Source organism: Synchiropus splendidus, chromosome 11 (assembly GCF_027744825.2).
Source record: "Synchiropus splendidus isolate RoL2022-P1 chromosome 11, RoL_Sspl_1.0, whole genome shotgun sequence".
NCBI lineage: Eukaryota > Metazoa > Chordata > Actinopteri > Syngnathiformes > Callionymidae > Synchiropus > Synchiropus splendidus.
In genome coordinates, this window is record NC_071344.1 from 17,554,635 (window position 1) to 17,573,000 (window position 18,366).

Genomic DNA, 18,366 nt, shown 5'->3' on the forward strand with positions numbered 1-18,366 from the left:
CAGACAGTTATGATCTCCATCCATGCAAGTCATTTAAAAGAAGCATTAAAGGATTACAAGTTTTCTCTTTTCTGTGAAAACTATCCAGCGTTGCTCCTCCCTCAGTCCCCTCCTGGCCTGCATTCATCGCTCCGGCCTGCTTCCTGGGTATTGTACAGTGGTTACCCTGCTATTCTTCCACAGAAAGGAGAGAACGTCAGGAGATTTGTCTGAAACCTAAGACGCAAGCCATCGGACTGAAGGTTGCCTCAGGATGTGCGTTCTTACGTCGATGAAATAGATGAAAGTCAGCAAATATTTAGAGTCAGTCTGTGTCAGAAATGGATGAAGCGTAATTGGAGGAGAAGCTGCTGAGAGAAAAGGAGTGGGAGGAGGAACTGTGATGATACAGGGTGATCGGGGAGTGAATCCACATTGATGGAGATGAAGGAGGTGAAGAAGAGAGTGCAGGCAGGGTGGAGAGGAGCTGGCTCAAGCTAGATGTGGGATAGAGAAGCGCCAAGGGTCAAGGAGTCAGTGGTCAAAGGTTGTTAGGTTCGGACCTCAGGAAGAGCATCCGCAAGTTGCCTGAACGTCGTGGATAACTCCGCCAGTCCATGAGCCGAGGCTAAAATATAATCTCATTTCACAACGACAACACATTTGTCTCTGCATGAAACCCAAACTTTCCTTTCAGACTCCTCATTTGCATAATAGCAGTGGCCCGCTCACCTATCCATCTACAGTCCGCACCTTGCTCAAGCCTAACAAGGTAATGGATCTGCAGCCCGACATCGGCCGTGATGGATGGGGAGGCTTCGCTCCGTGTCACTCTATTATAAAGTTCTGGCCGACTTTTACAGAGTAAAGAACAGATTTGTCAAAACAGAGTTTCGGCCCAACTTTTTCATTCACTCCCTCCGAAAAAAAAAAAAAACAGCTGGGATGAATCAAGACGCACAATTAGGTGGCGAGGAATGAAGGATTTGATTTGTTCAGTGAGTCACTGAGCTGAGTCAGGAAGAGGGAACCGACCAGCAGCAAGAAGAAGAGTTAGATACTTAGTTGGGTAATGTGGAGACCGGAGGTTTGTCATTCACTGTATCTATCCACAGCAAGTCCACCCCTTTCGTCCTCCTGGAGTCAACCATGACCCTACTGGGTTGCCTCTCTCTCTTTGTCCACCTCCAACACTCCTGGTTCAACACCATCTCTTCTCTCCAAGAGTCCAGATCAAGAGGACCAGAACATGGTCTCCCTGAAACCATCTGTTCACACAGGAAAATGCCAGGGGTTTGCAGGCCAGTTCTGAAGTTTCACCACCTGAGGAGCAGCTGGGACACACACACCACACACAGGAGGCAGTGAGGACACGAGGTTGATAATGACTCATGAGTCATCGGCCCTCCCTTCTTCACTGTTAACTAGAGGCGTCCGGTCTGAACAACCGTTTTCATGTCTGACTCCAGCTAACAGTGAAATTTCTCACCTCACATCATGCCATTGTTTGCTGCTTTTTTTTCTGATTCCAGCGGCTCATCTCCAACTGAAGCCTGATCATTTAGAAGAAAATGAAAACAAGTCTGTCCAGAACTGGAGGCGCACGAGTCGAATGGCTAAGTTCTTATCATCTGAAGTGAGAAATCATTAGTGCGACAAGAGCTTTGACTTCACACCGGCCACATTCTGCTCTGCTGGGGTCACCTGTCTGACCTCCACTTAGGAGAGCTCGAGGGTTCGAAAGGGCTGCGGCCTTTGACCTCTGAGCCACATAAAGCAGGGACACTGGAGCTGCTTTGCTTATTCTGGGATGTTTCACAGGTACTTAACCGTGTCATTGATATGGATCCCTCTAGGAGAACTGCTCTTCACGCTCCATATCACGACATTCAGTTACATTGACTTGAACAGCTTTCATTGACCTCCCATGGGAGTGAAGTCCGGTCTGGACTTTTGAGCTTTGGGAAAGTTGGAGACACACCTGAGTGTGAGAAGCCAGAGTATGTCGGATGTTGAGAGACTCAGGAGCTGAAGGGGGAACACTTGGGATTTCCTCAATATTAAGAGATTTTTTTTTTTTTCAGTCTGAGGCTGACACATGAAGATGAAAAAAATGATAGTAATGTCGGGAAACCAAGGAGAAACAACTGGAAAACACTGCTTTGATGTGCACTCGATGATGCAGGTGTTCTTAATGGAATGGTTAGATGCTTTGTGCATTCCACTTCACAGTTGAAGTCAGAGTGATCGACTCTTCCAAAGCACAAGGATCGGAAGTGGAGAACATGTTTAGTAATGTTGATCGTTTTGGAGCTGAATGTCAGGAACCTTTGACACAGCTCAGACCGTCAGATGATAGTTTGGGATGCTCTTAAGAGAGAGAAGACAATGGGGAGAACAATCCGGACAAAAACAGCCTGGTTATCTGTGCACCCACATGAGAAGAATCCAAGATGAAGATACTGTCATTCGGAGCCTATGAGAGGGAGGTGAGGAGTTTGGAGATGGTTTGGACAGGTGGCCAGGTTGGACCAAGAGCGAATGAAAGCAACCAGTGAGGTTCATGATGAGGAGATGAAGGTGCGACTAGAAAACTCGCTGATCGAACCCCTGATAGGAAACACAGGAAGCTGGTTTGAAGCAGAGCAAGTTCGGACATTCCAAACCACTTCAATTTCAAAACAATGAAGAAGAGGTTTCAATGCTGCTTTGTCTGTCATGAAAATATATCCAGGCTCCCGGAGAACTTGAAACACTGAGTCAGAGATAACTGGAACTTACATTCTTCAACTCCATAAAACCACTTTCTTTTGACTGATGGGCCCTGCTGTCACCCACTGACACCATTTTAACTTTCTTCCCTCTTAAATCTCCTTAAAATTGAGCGGAGAAACGACGTGTCTTGAGGGCATCACTTGCAGCGAAGACCCCTGTAGAGCACATGAGAAACCCTCAACTTAGTTTTATGAGTAAAGTAGCATCTCTAAAACCTCGCGCGCGCAAAATCACCTGAAAATAACACACATTTACGCGCCCTCCTGTACGTCTGCAACCAACTGTTGCACTTCTTATGTCACGGCAGGGGTGAGAGGTGGAGGTGAAGGGTCGGGGGCAGGGTGGGCGGACGCGTCCTTAAAAGCTAAAACACCCCCTGACACACACACACACAGACACGAGGGTCAGCCAGCTAAACAGCGTAATTACAGGGAGGAGCAGAGGCATCCCTGTTAGCAAGTCAATCATGGCCCCGCTTTGTTTGGAGGAGGGCGGGGGAGGCGCGGCAGATAACGCTCGCAGATTTGTCTGGATACATGTGCACGTCTGCTTTTTGGCTCCTCTTTAGTGGTTTCGTGGATCCAGCGTGGTAGTTTGGGCTCAGACACAATCCAGGGATTCAGAGTGGCCCAGCAAGCTTTCACCCCGCTGTCTCATCTCCTGTGAAAGTTTCAGGATCCTGGATGAATTTCCATGTGAAATTTCCAAGATAAAAATAAACTAGACACACCGGCAGATCAGGGCGCCGGCTCGGTGTCGCAATATTCTGGGTTGGATCGCTGACAGAACCAGTCATTACTGCTGTAATAACAAATAAACAAGTGTTTTCCTTGGCAACAGTCTTCTGCTTTCTCTGCTCAGCCGTGTTTTCATGTCAGGTTTAACTCGGCGGAAACAGAAACGGTACAACAACTGGAGCATCAGCTCGGTCGGTGTGGATCTCAGGACATGAAGAAACAGCACCAGCATACTTCACAGGTCTAATAACAGCCCGTCACCTCCTCCCCTCAGCGGTGCGCTTGATTTATGCCGGCAAGGTCGTTTTTTTCTTGTTAATTTATGTTTATGTTGATGAACCATACAGAGCAGATAAAAGCCTGCCGCCTTAGAAAAGAGGAAAACAAATGATTGTGAGTTGGCTTCACCTCAAATCGACGCAGTGGATTTGAGGTGAAGCCAACATCCGTTTTCTCTAAAACAATAAAAAAGAAACGTATATGAGCAGCCTTTTCAAATATTCACCAGTTGTTGTGGCCAAAAATGTCCAAAAAATTGCAGTGAAAGTTGCGATCATTTATGGGTCTGAAACAACTTGAGGGGATATAAGCATCTTTGCAAATGAGCTTGTGAAGAACTAACATTTTTTTTTTTTTTCTAGTCTAAACAAAGTTTCAGCCTGCAAAAAAAAAAAAAAAAAAAAAAAAAAAAAATATATATATATATATATATATATATATATATATATATATATATATATGTACATACATTTTTTACAAAGAACACACACAAACACAATGAATAAATAAATATATATATTTACATACTAAATTAAACTGATGATAAAATAAGTCCATGTTTTTTATGATTCTGTCTGGTGAGTTCTGGGCCAACATGGACGTATGGATGGGCGGAGTCTGAGAGGTAAAGGAGGGGAAAACGTGTGTGTTTGTGACCAGAGTTGTTCAGTGGCTTATTTATCCAGCCAGTTAAAACAGTAGCTGCTGATATGTAGAGAGTCAGAAACAGCCTGGAGAGAGATGGATCTGGAGGTCAGCCATGTTTGTTTACGTCCGACCCGTATAGTGTTCGGGTGACGCTGCACTAGTCAGTTCCGCTTCTTAGTTCCGTCTATTCTACAGTTCAGTCATGCAGATTTGAACATTTGTGAATGGATTCAGAATCGTTCATGTACGAATCCCAACCATTGGTGGCAATATTTGTGACGTCGCACATGACTTCATCTCAACAGGGAGGGAGGGAATATGATGCCGCACATGCCGCGTAGAGATGTGGGCGAAAGGAGACTGAAGTCATTGGTGGAATTGGCGGGAAAGTTAACGTTGCCTTTGTTATTGGGCGACACTGCTTTAATAGGTGATTGCAACATCGCATCTCCTGGAGGGTTTCCTAATTCACTGAAGTAGTTGCGCCAGTAACCACATGAAACTCCACAAACAAAACACAGCTCGTACCTGACAACAAAAGCAACACTGCAGCTCATCCGTGTGATCATTTCCTGCCTCCTTTTCTCCTGTACCTTTACAGTGTAACTGGACAGGTTCTCGTCCAATGAAAGTGGGGCTGTTTCTCGCTTGGACAGTGACTGATAACAAGCCAGCAGACGAGAGGGAAACCTGAAATATCTCTGTCCAAAGGAGGCAGAAGGTTTGCACTGGTGAATGAGGCTTCATCCATCTGATGGAGCTCCAGAAACATGTCACCGGGGACCAAGCCAGAGGTTCTACTCTGGGATGACTGCCTGCTCTCCGCTCTCAAAGAGAGACACAACGCTCGAGTCCGGGATCTGTCACTGAGGAAACTTTGAGCCAGTGGTGTTTGCATAGTTAGTTCTGATGCAGGCTGGAGTGGAGAAGCTACGACAGCTTTGGTGACAGAGGAGAGTGAAACTGTGAGGCACAACTGTCTTTGACATCACAGCTGCTGAACTGACGCTGACCATGTAAGGACTTCCTCGGTTAAGGTCAATTCAGAGGCTCATAACTCTTCATTGGGCAATGTAATGTTTCCTCCTCCACGGAGATAATCGTCTGCGTTTCTACACGGAAATGGTTGAACGGGACCAGGAACAGATGACTACATGCTGACTTGCTCAAATCTCACTCTGGATCTCCGCGTCTTGCGATACCACAGAGTTTACAGAACATTTCTCTTTTCTGATCAATGATGTTTCAAATGCTAAAAAGGCTGTTGAGTGATAAAGGTGAAACAAAGGTGGAGCAATAATGCTGGACAGAAACGTGGGTGGAAGTGCGGCATGATGTCACTCACAGTTGGACCAGAACTGCCTGGACACACGTCTATTGAAAGACCACATGAAGATACACTCCAAAATCGTCCTAATGCCAGTATAATTACATATTTTCTCCTCAGCTGTCAGTATCGCAGCACGACTCAAGACCGGAAGGCTATATTCAACTGAATTACATTTCTTGGATCAGGGTCTGGAACTTGAAGCCTGCACCGGTGATGGACCCCCGGTACCAAACTCCACTCGCAGTGCAATGCCCCAACATCACTCTGATGCTAACACTGTCGGTAAAGTTGAGCACATGACCAATTCACCCTCTCATCACTCACAGAGAATGAAAAACACAAGTGGAAGCTTTCAGACCTGCAATGCATTCTGGGTCGCTCAGCTATTTCTAGAGCGAGGGGAGGGACACCTGATGGGCGGGAACAAACAAGAATTGGAATTTCAACCCCAAAAATTTGACTTGAAACGACAAAAAGATTACGTTGATGTGACTGCTAACATTGCAACATTACGAAAATATTAATAATAATAATAATAATAATAATAGCATAATAAACTGACAAAACAAATCAAAGAACCTGAATTTACAAGTTGAAATTATTTATTTCTTAAGGTGCGGCGAAAAGGTCGGATGTTTTTCAGGGCAAGTCAGCCGTATCTTTGTAGGGTTCGAGTCGAATGTGACTGAAAATGCTACGTATTGAACCAGAGTGGACAGAATGGGAAATGATGTCGTTGTGTCACACCCCTCATTCCGTGCTCGAACGGCTCAAGCAGCGACGTGATTCTCAATGATACTTTTGTTTTTGGTGGCCACTGTTTGTGAACACGCCTCCTACTTTGCTTCTCGCCAGAGCATTACAGCGCCACACACAGGCCTGGTGGATGCACTGCAGATTTTCCAGACACAATTCCAAGTTTGCCGAGCGATGTTTTTAGAAACTGCGGTGCGGACAAGGCCGAAATAAACCTGCAGGAGGCCGGGCCCTGTTGTTCCACTGTCATCACGGAGTAATAACTGACCATGGATGAGTGGGAATGTGCATCATCACCGCTGCTAACAAAACAAGATTGTGCAACGCTGCTCACACTCAGTGGGAAACAGCCGCTCTGGGTGAAATGTTCAGGGAGCTTCAAACGTCACACGCTCCTGCATGTATCAACACGTAGCTGCGCTGTGACTCCTCACCTCTGTAACGCTGCGAGCTACAACTGTCAGAGGCATCTTCATAAATGTCCTCTCATTCTTTTAACTCCAAAAAACATTACAGCTCTTCATAAACCATGCAATACAAGTGTAGAGTTTACAGTGAGATTTGTTTTTTTTCTCAATGAAAAGAAGCAGCTCTGCAGCAGAGCATTCATGGGATGCAGGTGAAAGTTGATGAACTTGCAGAGGTTTGGCTCCGCAGCAGTGTTTGTGAGCCCACAGCGTGGAGTGCAGCCAAGCAGCGTACAGACTGACAAGAGACTCACCTGAGGTCCGGTCGGGTCACTCTTCCAGGAATGTTTCTTTACTCCTCTCACGCTTCACAAACTTCAGCGACAGCCGGCGTACTCCCATCGCGGGGGGCTGCTGAGTCCATGGAAGCCAGAACAAGAGACGCAGACTTGTTCCAGAGCAGACTTCAACTTCAGTTGCCTTCAGAGGCTCTGAACCAAAGAGCTGCGGAGACACCTCAGCACTCCCTCAGGACTCCCATCTCCACCCATTCCTCTCGCTGTCCCTCCTCTCTTCTGTCACAGACACACACACACACACACACCATGTGCCCAGATTGTTGTGGGCTGAGCTCCCCCTCCTCCCAAAAATGTCCTGTGGGTTCAGGCCTCCGGGCTTCAGTGTGATGTCATTCAAGAGTGCCTCCTGCTACTGCCTTCCTCAGACACAGAAATACTAGTCTCACAGACAGACAGACCACAAAAGTGTTCAAATTCTACTTTAAAGTGACTAAAAATGGCAGTTTGACTGATGCGCTATCAGGGTCGACACATGTTCCCCACTGACTGAGGGGTTATTCCACCTCAGCAGATCACTGGTGCCCATTATAAGCATTCCATTCATTTCTTGACTTCAATGAGGTTCCATTGCTGCCACTGAGCGGCGCATCATATGTTGGATAACCGTGTGCTTAAAAACGTCTGAAGAACGTTGACTCGGTGCGACTGACTCCCAGGAGAGGGATGTGTATAAAACGTACTGGTGTATAGGGCTGTTGTTGAGGTGTTTTCTCTGCCACTGCTGGAACAGTATTTAAGTTTCTGGTAGAGACTACAGCACAAAAGTCATTTCTACTGTGTCTTGTTGTATGGCCTGTGAGTGACCTGTCCAGGGTGTCTCCAGTCTCTCACCCCAGCTAGCTGGGACAGACCTCAGTCTGGGATTTGAAGGCCATGACTCTTCTTTAGTTAGGTGGTGTCCATCCTGTTTTCCTCCACAGCACAAAGGTCGCAGGGGCAGCAGCGGAAGACAAGAGGTCCGTACTTGCTTCTCAGGCCTTCCAGGTCAACTGTCCGGCATATCCTGGGTCTGACCCAGGGCACCCGCACTGTTGAACAAGAGTGGCACTACTCTGAGTCTCTCCTAGATGACTTTAATCTCTGAGAGTGAGAGTGACACCTGCAGGGAAAATTAACCCCCCCGCAAAAAAGAAGTGGACAAATGAAGTATATTTGAATTTTAAGGCTTAAACGGAAATCAGAAGTTAAACTAGGAGGTTTTGCTCATCTAGAAAGTTTTCTTGTTTCAGAATCTTTTTTTTCCTGGTGTTTTGGTAAAAAAACTTCTTTCCTTTTGAATGTATTTTTTAATTAGTTACATTTATTTCTCATATTATAACCACAAAAGTGTCTTTCTGTATTCAGCATTAACACTTGTTTTTTTTCTTCCACTTCGTGAACCAGTCTTTCATTTTCATGTCAGTGGGCAACAAGTCACTTCACACACAGTGGAAGCGTTCCCTCATTCTCAATAACTTCTTCAAGAAAACTGGTGTCAAAGTCAAAATAATGCTGCTAAATTGGATGTCCCCCCTGCAGGTCTACGAGGCCCTGATAGGAGGACTTGACTGCAGCACAGGCTCAGACAGATCAGTGAAGTCCTGCTCATCTGTAAGTATGAAGACGAGCGTGGGTTCTTATCTTATTATGGCACTTAGCCGCGCTATCTCAGAACCTGTTAATCCCGAATACGGGAGCGAGCTCCTGCGGCTCGCCACTCAACAGGCTGCTGTTGTGTAAACTTCAACTGCTACGACTCCCTCTTCTGGCCTCGGGCCACGGGCAGCGGCGAGACGGGATCATCCTGAGGCCTGTTGTGCCACGCAGCCTCCAGAGCACGACCTCATGAAGAGGCCTTCATGAGTCGCTCTTATCAGGATCTGATGTGGGGGGTGGAGGGGCCTCACCGTGCTGGAGACAAAGAGGGGGATTTGCTTCACAAAGGTTCTAATAATGGGTCAACAGGCAACACATCAACAACAGGAGGAGGAGATAACTTTGACTCTGAGTATGAGCTAGTAAACTCCAGTCTAGATTTGATCTTTTTATCTGTTTTTCGGAACATCCAGCTTTCATTTTAAAATTACATATATATATATATATATATATATATATATATATATATATATATATATATATATAAAGCTTAATCTCTATGATCTTTAAAATGAAAGCTGGATGTTCAGACAAACAGATAAAAAGAAACAATCTGAAATATTATGAAATAAAATTAATGGGGAAAAGCATCATGAAAAAAATCAAAATATGTTTCAGATATTCATATATTATTGGATGTGAATACAAATGATTTTTCATCAATAATTCTATCACTATTTTTATAAATAAAGCTTTTTATAAATACACTAAAATATGAACTAATAGAACTAATATAAATATTAATAAGTATTGAAATGAAGAAAGACGTCTAAAAATGTCAATGCTGTAGTGTAACTATACAAAAGCAAACTAGTGTGTTTAAATGAGACTGGTGAAGAAGTTCAGCCTTGGCTGCCCAACACTTCACTCCCACTCATGACCTGTGATCATAAGGAGGCAGCAGGATGCGACTGGACTGGTGTCTGGCAGGGGTCTGGCTGCAGACCAGCATGTGAGCTGCACCGCTGCGCATCACAGACACAAGCAGCTACCAATAATCTCATTAAATTCGGCTGTTATCTGCGTGCCAGCTGTCGAGTGACGGAGTGAGTGGCGACAAAGAGGCCTGGAAGAGAAACTCGAGGATCACTGAGTCGCTCTCGCTGATAACCAAAACCCTTCACAGAGCAGCGCTGAGTTTCATCTCCAACTGGTCTGACTGGAGAAGTGCGGACGGAGTCAGGGCCCTCGCAGTAGTGGACCGCCCGCTCATCAGATGCTGACTCCTCATCTTCAACAACTTCAGATCTAACTTTTAATGTGGCTGCACAAACTGTCCAGACTCTCCTTCACTACTCATGGACTTTCTGGACTCGGTTTACCGAAGGAGCTCCAGCTTCCTGCCAGTGATGAGTCAGTGAGGCTTCATGAAACAGCGTCCTCATTTTCAGAGGCCACTAGATGGCACTCTCTGCTGAATAATCTCTGTCTTCAATCAACAATTTCAATGAATCCGTGACATGATTTATAAACCAAGTGCGCCCCCTAGTGAGCTCTGAAAATAAGGACACTGTTTCATGAAACCTCACCTACTCATCACTAGTTACTTTCAGTGTTTATGTTCTATCATCCAGATCTTGGGCAGCCGACTGGTGTCTCCACGCCTATGGCCAGTATGCACCGCCACGGTTTTCCATTTGATCTCATCTGGCTTAGCAACCTCTGCTTCTTCTGCCTGGAGTTTACTGCCTACAAACAGTAAAAGGGGAGGGGCCTCTGTGGCACGGAGGATAGAAGAGAGTGCTGGAAAGATTCACTCAGTAACGTAAGGGGCTACAGTGGAATTGAGGGGGCTCACACAGAACCATGTTTCAAGCCAAAACAAACGGAAACAGATAAAACAGTCAGAGATATTTTGTAAATATGTGTATAAATATCAAGGCATTCATGTGCGGTGGTGATGCTAATGCTAATAGCTTTCACAGGGTTCTGAATCAGAGCAGCAGAACTGTGTTTGTGAGGCTTGTTTCTGTGCACCATCATGACAAACCTTGCTCTAGATGGAGGAGGAACATTCCTGCACTGAAACAGGAGGTGAGCAGAAGCCTGCCTCGGGCTCCACCATTTCCTGGCCAAGGTGCGGTGACCTCATGATACCAGGAGGGGAGAGAGCGAACACATGGACCTGTGGCGAGAGGGAGAGGAAGGACAGCGGCTTTTGGAGCGGAGCTACTCTATTATTCAGACGACAGCCGTCACTTTTACACATTATTTTTGATCTCCGATCAACATGGTCGGGGGGAAGCGGATTTGGATTCACTTCATACAAAGCCACGGGACTAAAACGCCATGCTGCCTCGTGACTCCTGGATCCACACCTCGGGTCAGAGGAGCGTATATATGCTCAGCAGATCCAGTGAATTCTAAACATTTTCACCATCATTTAGAGTCACCAGAGTTCAGTCAGAAGCGATGGTGGCAGGGAACGGAACCGATGGAGGAGCACACCAAACAGCTCTACTTTAGTTTTCTCTAGGCAGAATTAGTGGGAAACGTAGTATAAAAAGACTAGTTCATAAAGTGGAAGAAAAAAATACAGAGATTATAATAAGAGAGCTAAATGTAGCAAATACAAAAAAAAAACATTTCCAAAAAAAAAAAGAATCTTTTTTTTATTGCACCAAAACATCAGGAAAAAATTGCACTTTAAAATGATGAAACACGAAACTAGATAAATAGACATGAATAAATAAATTTATGAAAAACCAAAAAAAAAATTAAAAAATATTTTGTTTCTTCTTCAGACACTATTTCCTCAATCCTGATTAAAACATAAACAAATGAACAAATGATTTCAGCAAAAATGTTTAGGAAAAAACATGATGATATTTTTTTCCAGACTCAATCACAGAAAAAGGGAAAGTGAAAATGAGCGTATGCTATTGAACGCCTCGGGGTAAGTCACGTTAAAAAAATGGATTTGTTTGTTTCATACTAGCCGAAATTCAAAAGTACAGTTTAATATACTTTATTATATAAAATGTTTTTTCAATTTTGGTTGCCAAAAAAATCAATCTCCATCAGACCAATCCAAGCTGAGAGCCTGGCAGTTACATGCATTAAATTGCCAGCCTCACTTCAAATGAATTGCATTAATTAAAATAAAAAATATTGAATTTATTTAAATGCCTGAATAATGATAATAACACGTTCAGTTTAGGTAAGTTATGAATCAGGTATTGATGATACTGTGTCGACTTTGTTTGTTTGTTTCCAGCCAAAATGACTAAAATATTTTGACTAAAATATATCTTGTAATATTTGACATTGATGGCGGAGGGATAGATTCTTAAAAAAAAAAAAAAAAGATTTGAGCAAAACACTGCTTTATACTTCAGAAAAGTGTAACATGATAATGAAAAAAATATTTTGTGAACATGAGGCGGAAGGGGGTGATGATCACTTTTAGTCATTGAAGCATTATGAGTGAGACAAAATTGAAAAGTCACCAAAGATTAAACTCAAAAAAAGGTAATAAACTACTGCAAAATGATTTATACATGAGAACCATACGTAACCGTTCAATGGAAAACACTCGATCATTCGTAAGGTCCATTGATTCTGTTTGGTGTGGCTGAGTGGTACCGGACTGGAGCGAAAACAAGTGCTGGAAGACAAAAAAGGCATTGAGAAATTCAAGGATAAGAAGAGAGGAAGTTACAAAGTAGAGGAGAAAAGCAGAAGGTTAAGGGCGGCAGAGATAGCGGCGAGCGAGAAGACACGGAAAGATAGATGCGGGTCAAACGGGAAAAGAGCAGCGGAACACGTTCTGTGGGGGAACGGGAGAAGGGAGTCGGACGGAGGAGGTCGGCTCTGGAAATAAACACCAACAGAAGGTTGGCGTGGAGCCACTGGCAGCAGGTGAACCTGAGCAAAGAGCAGCAGCGCCTGGAGGAAATGAAAGCTAAATCCACCTTATGTAACCCGCTGCTGCTGTCTCATGCTGTTTGCTCCACACTGCTCAACATTTACATTTTGCACGGTGCAGATTCGTCTGAACCCACTGGAAGCAAATGTCTCAGCAATTTTACAACGTCAGTTTGTAAATGTCAGAGTCAGTTGGCTTTTTTTTTTTTTTTCTCCGAGTCAAAGACAAAAGGGCTCATTGGAGTTTTAGTGCAGAATTCAATACAACTCATCAGGGGAGGACGAGGAGCATCGAACCAGCCGTGTGAGCCGCATTTCTCGCCTCTAATTTGATCGACGCTGGGTTCTACTAACTTTTCCCGGCGGCAAGGGACTCGCCTCTGAAGTTCTTTACCACTGACCGACAATCCTGGTTCATCTTGTTCTCAGGAAATATCCAATTCTGGATCAGTCCAAATGAAATGGCGACTTTGCGGTGAAGCGCCACAGGCATACCTGCCTCCCCATCAGCCCCCTGGGAGCCTGGTCCTGTCGGCCTCCTCCAGGTCCATAAAACAGATTTAGAGCCTGTTCAAATGTGAAAGGGAGAAAATTTAAGGGGCGTCTTGGAAGAAACCCCGAGGCTTGAGAGGTCATAAACACAGCGATCTGTGACTCATTAAAGCTAAATGAAGCATGTATGTGCAAGCTAGTCCATCATAACGGGAGGCTGCCACTGTTACCACTTGCTACTAAAACTTCAGCGGCAGGTGGGGGCGCCAGCACAAAGCCTGGGCCCCGAACCGCAGGCACCTTTTTGAGCATCTCCTGCTCGTCCCTCTGTCGCTCCTCGCTACACGATCACAGCCACCGGTCGAAAGCTAATGACTTCCATGTCATGTCATGAAGAGGCGTGATGATATGCAACAAAGCGTCAGGCTAAGGGGCTTTTCACACTGTGCTCTCTGTCTTGGTACAAAGTGCGTTCAGCTCAAAAGCCCGACGTGTGAACAAAAAAAAAAAGAAGCGAGTCGGGTTTTGGCCGCGGACTTGATCTTGCCTTCTTACCAAAACAGTCACCACATTCTGTTACAGCCATGGTGGAGGTACATCATCAGTTGACTGGTAGAGCTAAGAAGTGACAGAGAAATGTGGTCAAGCCGACGGTCGTAACTAGGATTCGGGCTCGAGACCCTAATGTCGCACGGCTGATGACGACTTCCTTAAGACGTGCTTCGTCGTGGGTCACAAGTCAGATACTTGTGATACGCAGAGCGCCACCAGCTGGGAGGAAAAAAGGGCATCGCCTGAGGAGAAGACATGCACAGCAGGGGGCGAATCGGACTCAGGCCACCCGAGACAGAACCTGCAGTGTGAAAAGCACCTAAAAGATTGGAGTGGGCAGATGCTATAGTGTTGGAGTAGAAGTGACCATTTCCAGGCGTACATCTGTTGCATCAAACACTGGAGCTGAAACATCTTTGGCGACAAGCCGCTGCACGTTACGGTAATGTGTACACCGAGGATAAATCCTGCATCCAAAGCTTTAGTTGGTTTAGACTTCCAGTTGATAAAAGACAGCAGACTCACGTCCTACCTATGACGTGAGCTGCGAGCCAGGGAGGAGTTGCACTGACAACTACTACAGTCCAGCATACCGTTACACCTCCCTGCCACACGGCGACACCAACGTCAGGCCGTCCCACGCCGATCCAGGATGGTTCCCTCCACTCAGCATGGCTCTTCTGTCAGACGCCAAACTCTGTCACACTTTTCCTTTTCTTAATCCCGGTACCAGTGAGGTGGGATGACACACGCCTCGTGGCCTCCCAGACGCCAAGTCCACCCATGCACACACCCCCTCATTTGGAATCCAGGAAACAAGTTGCTTCGATGTTGATTCTATTTTCCTGTTTCAGACATTCTGGCGTAGAGTTCCTGCTGGTTCTGCAGGGACTGAATGGACCTGGATCAGAAAACAGTCGTAACCAGCATCAACACTGCACCACATTTGATACATTACTTAGGAAACCTGACCGATTTGCAATTGAAGATTCTGACAGATCCGTCACTCTCAGGGCCAGATCCAGGGAGCTGTTGCACAACCAGAACAGAATGATCATTGTTCCTGCAGCATCTGAAGTCGGAGGTGCCTGCTCCTCACCTGCCTCCCAGAGGCTGTGTAACGCGAGCGAATACAGCCGTGGATGTTCCAGGTTCGGCTTGTGACACCGGATCTACCACGCCTCATGGTCTTGGTGATCTCAGTGATCATATACGATGCACCACAAACCCCCATCCATCATCCTCAGTTGCAGCTGCAGGCTCCCTAACTTGGACCACAGAGGGAGACGAGGACGAGATTAAACTCTCTGCATTGGCCTCCTGTGAGTTTCACATTTGATTTTAATTTCGTCGGTTGACATTTCGACTCTTCTGGCGCCACAGCAACCCTCTCAGGCCCTCAAGAGGAACATATGGAGAATTAGTTAGAATTTCTGCACTTAACAACTGCTTTCTGTTTATGTTGTTTCCTTGTCTACATTCTCTCTCCATCTTTGATGTTCCCTCACTCAGGGCCACTCTCGACCCAGAGCCATGAATCAGTCAGGTGGCGAGTGTCCTGGGTTTGAACTGCACATCTGTACCAAAAGCGGGTCCCATACTGACGCCCTTTAATCTCCTGATCCAGTGGTTTTTCTACCAAATTCAATAATTCCACGATGCTCCTCACTCACTCATCTCTGTGTCAGAGATGCATCTTCTGAAGGAGACACAGGCAAAAATGCACTTAACTTCAAAAGTACTTCTGTTAATTCAGCTCGCCCTGAAATCTGCATGTTTGAAGTTCAAGTGTGCTGCGTTCGACCCGGAGGCATCTGGAGGCCTAGAGAAAACAGCCAACGTCGAGGTCTGATGGATGGCAAGAAAGGAAAGTTGAGCTTTGAAGGAAACAAATCGTTGCCTCCAGTCCATCAGCTGCTTTTTCTTGTCGGAACATGGGAGGCAAGTCTCCAGAAAATAGCTCTGTGCTATTAACAAACACTTTTAAAGTGAATGGAGCGGCTCGGATGAGTCGACTCTTGGTTGGTCTAATGCCTGCTTACACTAACAGACAAGAACATACATGTGCTTCCGTCAACATGACGTCCAGAACTGTGTACATGAACTGTTGAAGTAGTGATGGCAGGAACGCAGTAGAGTTTCCTTGTTCGACGAGGGTCTGAGTTGGGCAACCCCACTCATTCAACGTGTTTCGTGAGGCCCAGGGGCTTATGCAGTTTGAGTGAGGGCCACAATCGGCCCTCGGGTCAGGCTTTGTTCACACTTGAGATCAAATTAGCATTTAACCTCTGAATGTTTTTGGACTGCTCAAGAAAGTGAGAAGGAAAACCAGACGGGAAGATCGCCACAAGAAAGGACGAGACCGAGAGATGACTCAAGCTGGACTGGAACCTGTGGCATTCTTGCTATGAGGCTGTAGCTCCAACCACTGGCCAAGCTTGATTCTGTGGTTGAACTTGGTCGAGGGCAAAAAGAAGACCTGTCTGAGGGGACCGGTGCAGAAGGTGAGACCGTAAGACTCCAGGAACTCCTCAACCGAACTGGTTAGTGGGCAACTTCACCCCAGCCCTGTGCGCAATGTGAGCAAATATAGAAGCTAACCTGAGCCCGGTCCGTCAGACGTTCCCACGAGGACTTGGTGGTCTTCTTTCAGGTCTCGCTGCTATGTGGAGTTTAAGTCTGGGTGATAACCTTCCCGGGGTGTTCGGAGCAGCAATGACCCCGGAGTGAAACACGATCCTGGGAGGTCAGGCCTGCCGGGTCGAACCCTGGTGGGGCAGATTCCAAGAGAGTTTGGAACAGAAGCTAGAAGTGGGACTAGATATGTTCTAATGAATCACGAACATTGAAGCTGAACCTGAACAGGAGCTGTAACAAAGTGCTCCAGCGATGAGCAACTCTTTGTTTGTGTTTCTACCCTGAAGTTTTTTAGACTTGCATTCTCACTTGGGCTACTTCATCATCGACATTTTGGCGCACACATGAAGTTGATGCCCGATTTATCTGTGTTATTGTCATTGTTTTACATAACTACTTCATGGAAATGACTCAGTACTTTAAGTTACAACTTTTGCTGCCCGATGTCAGTTCATGAATGAGTGTTTTCACTGGTGAATTGTCACCTCATATTCGGGCCCCGAGGATGAAACACTTGATGGATTCCACCACATCCTCGGCTAATTCTTCCTCGGGGGGAGAAAGTGATGCGAGGGAGTGAATGAGGCCTATTTCACCGTGTCACTGATATGAACAAGTCCCTCCTCTGCTCTCTTAATTACAGATATCTGCAGCCTTCTAATGTGATGACTTTGATTTGTGGCCATTTAAAAGGGCAATTCTGGGAGGTAATGACTATTTCACTTACCGCCCGGTGCAGTCTGACATATACATCCCCACTTCAGCAAAACTCCAGTGGCTCTCGCTGACAGACGCGCTGCATGTAAAAACTCAGGCCAAAGGTAGCTGGTGCTTGAGAGCAGGATCTGCCTGGAGCTCATTGGTGAAGTCCTCTCAGTCACCTGCAGATGGACAGATAGTGAAAGGAGAGCAGGTTTGAGCACAGCGCGTCTTCAGCTGTGGTAATGGATCATGGCTACGGGGTCTTGTCCTGAGGTGGCCCCGTTTGTCAGCATGTGTCACCACGTCTCTCAACAGGTTCTCTGCCCACTGAGCTGTTTAGAAACTCTGGGTCGAGACATGGGCCAGAGGTGAAAGGGGAACTGAGAGGGGTTGTTTCATTTGTCCAGCCTACCGGAACCCGGTCATGTTCAATGAATCAAATGAAATCCTAAAAAAAAAAAAAGACTCCAACAACGGCGAATCCAACGTCCCCAACCGAGTCATTTCCAGCACAGTTTATTTAAAGGCACCAACTTTTTAAACTCCATTTCTCGCTCAGAAGAGTGTCGAGCTGATTTTCATCTCGCTCAAAGGTGATGGCAGTTAAGGAATCTGCCCATCGTCCTCAGATACCTTCATCTGTTTCAGAGCCCCTATTGAGCGGCTTTGATTTACAGTTTGCCCTCAGCCCACTCACGTGGATAAGGATCAGCAGTCTCGCAGAACTGGAAGCGAGAAGCAGCGTCCTCTCTTTCACATGAGTGAGAGCGCAGTCCCGTTCCAGGTGTCACCTCTGCGTAGAAACATGAAAACATGCAGAGGTTAGTTGATGACTCCTGACTGAGTCACAGCGATGAGAGGCGACTAAAGTCAGCACCAAATAAAATGCTATTCATCTTGTCAGTTTCGTCTTCTTAGCTTGCTAAACAGCTGGTGCTCCAGCCAGTTCTTCTAACGTTGCCCTCCGTCAACAACTACGGTGTTGGAGTTCCAGGAACAAGAAGAGGAGGGTGAAAGAAATTGATCCATGTTAGGGTCACGGGGGCAGCAGATGGAACAAAGAGGCCCAGACTTCAGGAAAGTGAGAGACAAAGTCTCTCCATCACATCCTGGGTCTGCCTGGGGGGCTCGGTCATGAGGAGTAGAGTACCTCAACTGGCTACTCTGGATCTACTCTGAGTCTCCCCTAGATGACTGAGCCCCTCACCTTC

At 46.0% G+C, this 18,366-nt stretch overlaps 1 protein-coding gene across 2 annotated transcripts in view; it reads right to left on the minus strand.

Moving 5' to 3' along the window:
- The window catches only part of fat2 (FAT atypical cadherin 2), a 97,491-nt gene extending 89,995 nt beyond the window's left edge, over window positions 1-7,496 (minus strand). For both annotated transcript variants that reach the window (XM_053878436.1, XM_053878437.1), the window contains exon 1: window positions 7,226-7,496. The gene's annotated coding sequence lies outside the window, so the exon portion shown is untranslated. The remainder of the gene's footprint in view (window positions 1-7,225) is intronic.
- Window positions 7,497-18,366: the final 10,870 nt, after the last annotated feature.